This window comes from Juglans microcarpa x Juglans regia, chromosome 4D (genome assembly GCF_004785595.1).
Source record: "Juglans microcarpa x Juglans regia isolate MS1-56 chromosome 4D, Jm3101_v1.0, whole genome shotgun sequence".
Lineage (NCBI taxonomy): Eukaryota > Viridiplantae > Streptophyta > Magnoliopsida > Fagales > Juglandaceae > Juglans > Juglans microcarpa x Juglans regia.
In genome coordinates this window covers 3,876,864-3,888,057 of record NC_054600.1, presented here as the reverse complement: position 1 = coordinate 3,888,057, position 11,194 = coordinate 3,876,864, and the positions used below count along the sequence as shown (strand labels likewise).

The following is an 11,194-nucleotide window of genomic DNA, read 5'->3' as shown; positions in this document are numbered from 1 at the left end:
AATTTGACGTCTTGGGACGGGTGTAGATGTGTTCCTTGTTTATTTGATTCTTTGAGTCTGACTTGAAGTGGACACTGCTTCTATACACTTCTATTGTCTTTCCTTTTTTTTTTTTTTTTTTTTATGGGAAGATTGTCAGCTATGATGCTCAAGATAAGAGTTGTGCATTCTACTCTGCCTATGTTGGTTTTTCAATCCATGTTTAGATGATGTTTTGCATTTTTCTTGAAGGGTGATGTACGTAATTTTTTTTTATCTCTGTGTGCAACCACCATGACTCTGGTGTTGCTTCTTGTCATGGGTGTAGGTCATGAGAGTGTTGCCATAACAGAACACCAATTGGCTATTGATAAAACTCCATGGGGACTGAAAATTCTGGTCGCCAACAGTTTCCTCCTGCAAGACCTGTTGCTACACCTTTCGCTGTTGCTCCTCCGCAAATATGATGCCTTTTTCATCATCAGGTCCTGTGGTTGGATCAGAGGCCTCTGGTTTCAGACCTATTCCACCAGGTGCTCACAGCCCATGGTGCCTTCGTCAACACAGGTGGTTGGATCACAGGCCTCTGGTTTTCGATCTCCACCAATAGCTAGGTTTAGTGATCCATCTGTGCCTTCTTCACCAACATCAAATGTTCCACCCATTGCTGGACAATTTCAGCGTTTCCCAGCACCACCTTTTCACTCAACAGCTCAAGCACCCCTTTCGTATGCCCCACCATTGGTCGACCACTAGCCCAACCTCCTACTCCGCCAGTTTCCTTTCATCCACAGCCACAAGTACCTCCAGTGCCAATGGGATCTCCACCTCAAACCGTAAATTCTGCAGTGCCCAGCTTGAGTGCTCCTTACTCTTCATCAGATTCAATGTTTCCAACTCCCAGACCAAATTTTCAGTCATCATTTCCTGGATATGTCCGTATGCAGTCTAATGCAGATTCACAAGCCCCACCTATACCGCCTCCTTTTCCCGCTCATCAAGGAGGTTATGCATCATCTGCCCCTCCACCTTCTTCCTTCCCTTATCTTGCTCAACCAGGAGGTTATGTTCCACATCCACCGGTGGCAGCACCCTTGGGCATGCAGTCAAGGGACCAAATGCAGCATCTTGGCTCTGGACCCCCTAGTGGTTCCATCCAAGGTTTGATGGAAGACTTCAGCTCACTTTCCATTGCATCTGTTCCGGGATCAATTGATCCGGGAATTGATTATAAATCACTTCCAAGGCCATTAGAAGGTGATGTGGAGCCCAAATTGCTGGCTGAGATGTATCCTACGAATTGTGATCCTAGATATCTACGACTTACTACTAGCGCTATTCCAAGTTCCCAGTCTTTGGCTTCAAGGTGGCATTTGCCTCTTGGAGCCGTAATTGTCCACTTGCGGAAGCTCCTGATGGGGTGAGTGTCTCTAAACCTAGGATGGTAAAAAATGGCCAATATTGAGCATACTCTGATTACCTTTTTAATTGCTATTCTTATCTATTCAGGAAGAAGTACCAGTAGTTAATTTCACTTCAACAGGCATTATTCGATGTAGAAGATGTCGCACATATGTGAATCCATTTGTCACATTCACAGATTCTGGGAGAAAGTGGTGCTGCAACATCTGTTCTCTACTCAATGATGGTAATTTTCAACTTTCTTGGCATAGCCCCATTGCCCCCCCCCAAAAAAAAAAAAAAAAAATCATCATAAAAATCCAAAAAAGGGGAAGTTGTTGATTAACTAACTTGGATAAAAATAAATGGTATGTTATTTGAGTGTTAGGGGGAGGCATGCAAAAAAATAAATAATTAATTGAAGTCTTGAATCTTTTAAGTTCTGAGATTCAAGCGATAGCCAAAGCTGCCCATTCCTTGTTTAGATTTAGAATTTTAGAATAATATTGCGGAGTTTGAATAGTAGCACCAAAGCGATGTTATTTTTTACATCAAGATAACTAGTACTGCAATTTAATTTCAAGGTCTATGACTTCACTTGCTGTGTGGTTTAAACTTTTTGCCAGACACTATTTCCAATTGAAATTTCTCACTAATTTGGTGGATCATGGTTGGTTTGTAGAACTCCTCTCTATTGTTCTTTTGAGGCATAATTCTAATTTATGTAGACTCTCATGTTCAGTTCCTGGTGAGTATTTTGCCCATTTGGATGCCTCTGGCAGAAGAATTGATTTGGATCAGCGACCCGAACTTACAAAGGGTAGCGTGGAATTTGTTGCTCCAACTGAATATATGATGCGACCTCCTATGCCTCCAGTATATTTTTTCCTCATTGACGTGTCTATATCTGCAGTGAGAAGTGGTATGATTGAGGTAAGCACTTCCAGTTATATGGCGTATTCTGCTGCTACTCTCATCTTGTGTTTTACCATGGAAACATGTTTGTTGTGAATAATAGCTCATATAAGCTATAGAAGTTTTAGGACTAATATTTTATAGTATATGATCATATATGTTGTTACTTATAAAAAAGAAGTATATTATCATGGATATATAAAATATAAGTTATTTTGTGTAGTATGCAGTCATAATAGGTCATAATAGTATAATGACTGTAGTTCTTGGATCTGGAGAAATATTGGTTGAGTGTATATCGCATGCCATGTGTAAATGGTATAATGAATCATGATTAGGTACCATTCGCTCTTGTAGCCACGTCCCCCTTTAAACAAGAGAAGGTCTTAGTTTCAACTTATCAGATTGGTTGGATTTGCCCCTTGTGCGGTTGGGGGAGATTACATCCATTGTGTAGCCAAGTAGTTACCACTATAAAACTTGGTACAGCAAGTGGGCTGGCCAGATTTATAGTTTTGGGATGTTTCTTACATGGCACCAATACAATGAGGGTTGCAGTTATCTCGTCAAAGCAGAAGTGGTGTGATTGTTAAACTTTCCTTTGTAAGGTGATTTTTCATTATTCTCTGGCAGATTATCCTTCAATTCAAGTAAACAAATGGATCTTTGTCAATTTTGGGTCTTGATGTTAGTGAATACGGAATCTCTCTCTCTCTCCCTCTCTACGTGTGTGTGCATAATTTAAATAGATGTTGACCTCTGGTTTTTATGCAGATTGTGCCCAAACAATCAGATCTTGCTTGGATGAGCTGCCTGGCTTCCCCAGAACACAAATTGGATTTGCAACTTTTGACAGTGCAATTCATTTTTATAATATGAAGGCATGCAACTTGTGTTACTACTGATTGATATGGCTTAAACATTTTCTCGTTTCAGCCAAATTACTTTCTGAATGTTTTGTACATTTTCTTTTGTGTGTGCAGTCATCTTTGACACAGCCACAAATGATGGTTGTCTCAGATTGGATGACATATTTGTGCCATTGCCAGATGATCTACTTGTCAATTTGTCTGAATCCAGAAGTGTGGTAGAAACGTTCCTAGATAGCTTGCCATCCATGTTTCATGACAATGCGAATGTGGAATCTGCTTTTGGTCCTGCTCTTAAGGCAGCTTTCATGGTTATGGTGTGTTAATTTTATCCATGCACACCACTGTAACTTTAACTTTTCCCATGCATATAAGCTATGTCTTAGTTTGTTGCTAATGTTTGTAGTTCCTGAGTTATGTGTTTGTCAGATTATTTCCTTGTCCCTCCCTGCCGCACTTGAGTTTAGCACTCTTCATTTACCCTTCTCTCTCTCTGCAGAGCCAACTTGGGGGGAAATTGTTAATATTTCAAAACACACTGCCATCTCTTGGTGTTGGCCGCTTAAAATTGCGTGGAGACGATCTTCGTGTTTATGGAACAGATAAAAAAACATGTTAAGATTGCCTGAAGATCCATTCTACAAGCAAATGGCTGCTGAATTAACTAAGTACCAGATAGCAGTGAATGTATATGCACTCAGTGACAAGTACACTGATATAGCCTCTTTAGGTACATGCTTTTGGTTTTGTTACTCAGTGCTTTTGTTTATGGCGACTAAAGTCAAAGTTGATATTGGAAAATTTTGAAATCCATCTTTTGTTTATGGTGCTTTGGCTTATGTTATGTGCCTCAAACGTGTTAAAATCTTCATTATGAGAAATTATGTTGAAAGTGTGGTTTATGATATTTTGCATAAAATACTCTAGATTAGTATGAGGTGAATGAGATCCCAAGTTGCTTAGAAAGAAAGCTTTTTTGATTCATATTGATCCCAAACTCCAATCGTAATGTTCTTTTGAGAAAGCTTGAATGTGGCTTGGGCTTTTCTTTGGGTTGTACAATTTATTGCTCTAATACCAATTTGTTTTTTTTTTTACATATCAAAAACAAATTTTATGAAAGCCAATACCAACCAGAAATGTGGACTTGAGATGTGCCACCTAAACTAAATGGCCCGGACGAATATTAGGGATCTATGAGGTAGATTATAATTTCCTGGATTTAGTGTAGAGTTGGCAAATGGATCCACATTGCTTGGGAGAAATGCAGTTTATGATAATTGGAAGGCTCCAATTAGAACATTGACTTATTTTTTGAGTATAAGCCCAGATGTGGCTTGTGGATTTCCTTCATATGATTTCCAAAGTTTACATATGTCTCATCTCCACCTCTTGATTATTATAGAGGATTTTGATTATGCACATGCAGAACTTTTTCATTACCTTTTATGTAGTTCACGTAAGCTGTAATTGATATTAAGTAGGATGGTTGATTGGTCTACTAAATTGTTCAACATTTAAACATTAGGTTGATTATGTGAGAATTTGTAACTCAAAAGGAAAAATGAGTTGTGGAATTATTTATATCTGATGTTTTACTATCAGAATACTACAACACTTGCAATTAAAATATTCATTAATATTCCTTTGATTCCTTGTCTTAGACTGTTACACAAATGTTTTACGCTTTGGGTATACTGGTAATCCTACTTGTGGACTCAAATCTTGGGTCCTAATATGAATGCACAATCCTCTTTGGTAATTTTTGAACCATGTAAAAGCTGATTATGTTTGTTTTTATAAGTAACAAAGCTGATTAATGATTATGTAATGTTTAGGAAGTATTCAAAAAGGGAAAAGTTAACTGTGACTTTCAAATCTTTTCTTTCGAATAATCCCTGGCACTTTTGCTAGTATGCTTGTTTGTACTTAGAGAATCTCCCAGGTATCTACAAACTTCTTTAATTCCTATGCTGTGGTAGTTGACTTAGAATGTATAAACGACCTTGATATTTGAAAATAAGTATTTTTATTTTTCCTCATTAAAAAATAATATTTTTTACTATCCTTTTAATGTAGGAACTCTTGCAAAATACACTGGAGGCCAGGTATATTATTATCCAAGCTTCCAATCTGCCATTCATGGAGAGAAGTTGAGAAATGAGTTAACCAGAGACCTCACTAGGGAAACTGCGTGGAAGCTGTCATGCGGATAAGATGTGGAAAAGGTGAGCTATTCATGATACAGTCTTTGTACTATATTTTACCACATACTCAGGTACATATCATAATACATTCAGACATGCAGAACTATCAAGATTGATACACCTCATAGCTCTAGGTATCAACCATTAATATCTATAATGATTTGAAGCATTTAATAGCTCATGGTTTAATAGTGCATGGGCCTATTAAGTGAAAATAATGAAGGAAAAAGGTATTAGTTAATGTTTCCTTTCTGGGAAGTGAATATATTTTCTCTTTTCCTGTTGCATGCATACTTGTACTGTGTTGAAGTGAAGATGTGTACCTCTTTTCTTTCAAAATTGTAGATATATTCGAATGGCTTTGGTTAATGTATAGTATGCTTTGATGTAGACAGGGTGAGGCCCCAATAAGCACTGCCTTACAAAGAAATTCAAGATTCATATCACCTAGATTCTTATCCAAACTCTGGGCCTAGAGGGGAGTGACACATACATAATGTGGCCATACATCATTTGCACCACCTGAATGAATTTCTCGCAGCATTAAATGTTGTAGGCCCACTTTATGTTTATCTCTCCTAGTGTATGGGATCCAAATCCAATAATTCATACATATAGATTGATTACTATGTTTCTCCATAAGTTGCTGATTAAGTTTGTTTGTACTTCTAGGGTCCGTTTTCATCTTATCATGGCAACTTTATGCTAAGATCTACGGATTTAATGGCGCTTCCAGCTGTAGATTGTGATAAAGCATATGCGGCGCAATTATCTCTTGAAGAGACATTGCTGACAACTCCGACAGTATACTTCCAAGTTGCTCTTCTGTATCCTTGTGTTGAAATTACTGATATAGTTCCTGATGTAAAAGTACATGAAGGCATGCATAGAAAGTGTTATATGTGTGATGAGTCTTATTGTCATAAATTATAGATAAATAGTCGTAGGCTTGTGCAATGAACAAAAGTAGTTAAATTTATTAAATGAAAATACCCTATGTAACCAAGTTGGAGTACCTGGAGAATTATACAGTAAATTGAACCTTATAAGGGTGTCAATGTTTGCATTTTGATCTTTCAGAATTTTGGTTTGTTTCTGTGTCATAATTATAAATCTCACAAACTTTACTTGAGTGAAGAGAGTCCAAGAGCTATTTAAATAGTATGCCAAAATAACCCTGGTCATCAAGAGTCATAGTGGATAGACTCTTTAACATCTTTTAAAATTCAATATCATTTATGAATCCATTAGTTACAAAACTTAAAAAAGCATAAGTGACAAAACAAAAAAGACACAAATGAAACTAAAGACTACTATTTATGAACCGAAATTAATACTTAGTTAAATATATAATTTTCATTTAATAATTATAATTTTAAGTAAAAATCAGCGATCTGATTCAATATATTATTTTCATCTTTCAGTTTACCTTAATGATATATATTGTTCAATCTTTTTTCTGATAATGACACAAATAGAAATGATTGATGTACTTAACAAAAACCAAAAAAGAAAGTAGTTGAAGCCGTTTTATATTACTAATTGATATCTGATAATAACATAATGAGATAGTTTGATGAGGTGGCTTCAATCGATGCAAGCTTCATGCTTTAAAATTATAGAAGTATTAGAGATGTTGGACTGTTATAGCCATTGAAATGATTATGATGAGCTCCCTTCCCCCTCATAATTCTGCATAAACGATCCTTTGAAAGAAGAAAGGCATTGTCAGTTTATGATGTCAGCAAACCAATATGTTTGACAATTATTGTGTTGATCTTCATGCCTTTAGACATTTAGGGGATTGCTTGAGTCAGAAATATTTATTGTAATCTCGTGTCATTAAGCAGACCATTATTTTGGATGGTCTCCATCTTGTGATAGCCACATTCCTTATTTTTAAGAGAATTTTTAGTTGTATTTTCCTCTGATAGACATGAGAATAATTTTCCTTGTTGATTTTGTTTTGGACATGATCTTCCCTATCTCATTAAATGTCCTTTGAACATATTTCTTGTTGTGGCCCCCTTTTTCCACGTGACTCTTTCGCTTTTGGCATTGCAGTTACTGTTTTTTTTGACACGTTCATAAAGGTTTCAAGTGATTGAATTGTCCTTAAGCATAAATAGGTATACTGCATCTTGTGGAGAAAGGCGTATTAGAGTACACACAGCAGCCGCACCAGTGGTGGCAGATCTAGGAGAGATGTATCGCCAGGCTGATTGCGGTGCCATTGTTCCTTGTTTAGCAGGCCTAGGTACAGTTATTTCAGCTGGGGATGTCATATGTTGTTGAGATTTTTATTTTTAATATTAATCAATGTTGCTTGCAGCAATCGAGAAAACATTGTCCCATAAGTTGGAAGATGCACGAAATTCTCTGCAACTAAAGAATCGTTAAAGCCCTTAAAGAATAATCGAAATCTCTATGCTGTGCAACATCGCTTGGGAGGCAGGATGATATATCCGGAGTCTCTGAGTTTTTTGCCTCTGTATGGATTAGCACTTTGTAGATCAAAGCCTCTTCGTGGAGGGTATGCTGATGCTTCACTTGATGAACGCTGTTCAGCAGGTTACACGATGATGGCTCTACCTGTTAAAAAATTGTTGAAGCTTCTATATCCTAGTTTCATTCGACTTGATGAGTATCTTTTGAAGGTAACTAATTACTGGACTCAAGTATGCACTGACGATGATGGTGATCTTAACATTCTTGGAATTACTTCTGTTTCTCATTTGCAGGCATCTGCTCAGGTTGATTGACTTGAAAAAACCTTGGGAAATGGTTACCGCTGGCTGCTGAGAACTTAGATGCCAGAGGTCTTTATTTATATGATGATGGATTTCGCTTTGTTATATGGTTTGTAGAGCCCTTTCACCTGATATAGCTATGAATTTACTCGGGAGACTTTGCAGCAGAATTATTGAAGGTATCTCCCACCAAACCCCCCGCCCCCCCACACCGAAAAAAAAAAAGGTGTATGGTGATCTTCGTTACTATTTGTTGTCTCCTCCTGGTGGCTTGCGCCGTTGTCTTGGCAACTTTGATGGGTTTATATTTGTGTCTGAAATCCTCGATCTCGCTTATGAACTTCCTTGTTCCTTTCCATTTGCTGTGGACTTGATTTGCCAATGCCTGCCTTGGGGGCTGTTTTGGAAAATTCCTAGTGTCAGCTATCTTTTGAACAAGATAAGAAGTTCTGATTTTTTTGTTTATAGTGAGACCAGCTTTTATTGGTCCAAGTCTCTGCAGTAATCGTGGACTTTCATATACGTCTGAACTTTTATAGAACAAAAGCTTATCTATGAACTATCAAAAGCCTGAACAGGTCACTTTATCCTTGGCTGACCAGCTTTTGGGGATCTTCTACAATCCTAGAAATTCACTCGAGAGTATTTCTCCTTGCAAATTACCTAAAAAAAGGGTCATCTTTTCACTTTTTCACTATTTGATTCCATGCAGCAGTGGTGCCTGGTTTTATTTAGTTATTGTAGATGTGGTTGCCGTGCTTGCCATTGGTTTTAATTTTATAATCTTCAGTTTCATGAACTCCCTTAAATGTGTACCTAGCAAACTTTTGCATTTTGTAATATTATTGACCTTACTAAGTTACTTTACTTTTACCTGCAACTTAATCAAGCTGTAATTGACTACTTTGGTTGCTGCTTTTGAGAATCAGGTTAACCTTAATGAGCGTGATAACCCAAATGTCGAGGAAGCTGATGAGTACACTTAAGAAATTTAGAGAAAGTGATCGCTCATATTATCAGCATGTCATCTTGTAAGACAAGCGAACAGCCACGGAAGGCTTCCTTTTACTTTCCAATCTTGTTGAGGACCAGATGGGGGTAGTAATGTTATGTCGATTGGCTTCTACAAATACACCGCAAGTTCAGCAAAATGCATGATATAATAAGTTCAGCAAAAGCTGTCAATATACAGGTAATGACATCAAAGCTGATGTTGGCATTTACTTTGGAACTGCTTTAGCATGTGTCCAACATGTTCTACAACGATTGATATCCTCTCTATATGAATGGTCCATTTTGGAGAGATATAGACAAACATTTATGTTTACCCATGTGGACTCTACATGTATGTATAATTTTTTTATGTATCTCTTTCCAAATCGGACCATTCAATTCAGACAAAGAATGGGAGAGAGGATCTCATTCTTTCTACATATCAATTACAAATAACATCTTTTTGCATAGTTAGAACGAACAACACAGTGCATTCAAGATTAAAGTCGACATTATGCTCTTTTATTTTTTTACTTATTTTGGGAGGGGAGGAAGGGAAGAGGATGAGGATGAAAAATATTTACTGCCATGCGAGAAGTAGCTGTTTAGTATGTTTCTAGATAAAAACTTTAAACAGCCATCTCTTTGTTTTAGAAGTACAGTTATTTACAAAAAGAGATTATTGCTTTCTAATGTCTTCAATTGAATTATTCTGCATGGATCAAACAGGCTGTTCTGCATCTCATCTGTAAACCGATGGGACATTTTGTTCACAATCATGAATCAATTCGAATTCAGACATGGGTTGCTCACAAAGTATTGAAGTTTATTTTGATGAACTGGTCACCAGAAATATTGAACGATTTGTTTTTTGATCAGAGAAATGTAATAATTATGGGAGATGTGGTTAGGGATATAATCTTATAATTTAGAATAACTGAGCGAATTTTGGTATGCGATGTTATAATTATTTTCAGCAAATTTCCTATCCCTGTGTTGTATTTTGATTTATCCCCCCCACCCCCCACATGCCACGATTGTTTGCAAAACGTTGGAGAACAGTTTATTTACAAACTCGTCGGATATTTTAATTTTACTTTGATATTGATTAAATATTTGCAGCCTTGTGATATCTTGTATCAACAGGAATCTATTTCTGATGGAGGGAACAATTTGAAACAGATTACTTTTACAGATGAGATAAGATGAGTTAAGATAAAAGTTGAAAATTTGAATAAAATATTTGTTAGAATATATTTTTTTAATATTATTTTTGTTTTGGAATTTGAAAAAGTTGAATTGTTATTTTTATTTGTGTGAAAATTTAAGAAACTTATTAATGACTAGATGTGAACTTGTAATGGTTATGAAAACAAACAAGACAGTTTAATGGGAGAACATGCCCAAATTGAATTATGATGTGAACTTGATGAAATGAGTGGTATTTGAGGATGCAAAGCGTATTTTGTCCAGAAAAGTGAAGAAAATAAACCGGATAAAAGATATTTACAATCGTGAATTGTGCAACCGTTATGTAATCGTTTTGAAAAAGAGTAAAATTTACTTTTTATTTACTTTTTTATTTATGTAGATTTTATATTTTATTTATTTATTTCAAAACGATTACGTGACGGTTGTACGGTTCATAGTTGTATGTATAATTATTCAATAAACTAAATCAAAAAGCCTAAAAAGCCAATGCTCAAACAAACAAAACACAAAAAAAATTCAACCCCAATGGTTGAGTCAAGGTTGCTCGAACATTGATAGTGGTCGTCCGACATGACGATGATTTTCGGTGATGAACGCCTCCAGATTAGGTGTTGAAATTGGGACAAAAACTGACCAACTGGTAGGCCACAACAAGTGAAGAAGGGCTTAGCATTTCAATGTCTTCACATTTCAATAAGTGAAGAAGGGCTTAGCATGGTTCAATTTTGACCCAAACCTTAAAGAGGGAGGATTCAACAATAATTGTAAACACTTCACGGCAACCTGTGCATTAGGTTTGACTGCCAATCAACCATTCTTAGATGCTGAAATTGTCCATAATTCAGACATGCCAGAGCTGAGTAGCCGC

General features: G+C 36.6%; 1 pseudogene; it reads left to right on the top strand.

Moving 5' to 3' along the window:
* Positions 1-307: 307 nt before the first annotated feature.
* LOC121259840 lies at positions 308-10,104 on the top strand (annotated as a pseudogene).
* Positions 10,105-11,194: the final 1,090 nt, after the last annotated feature.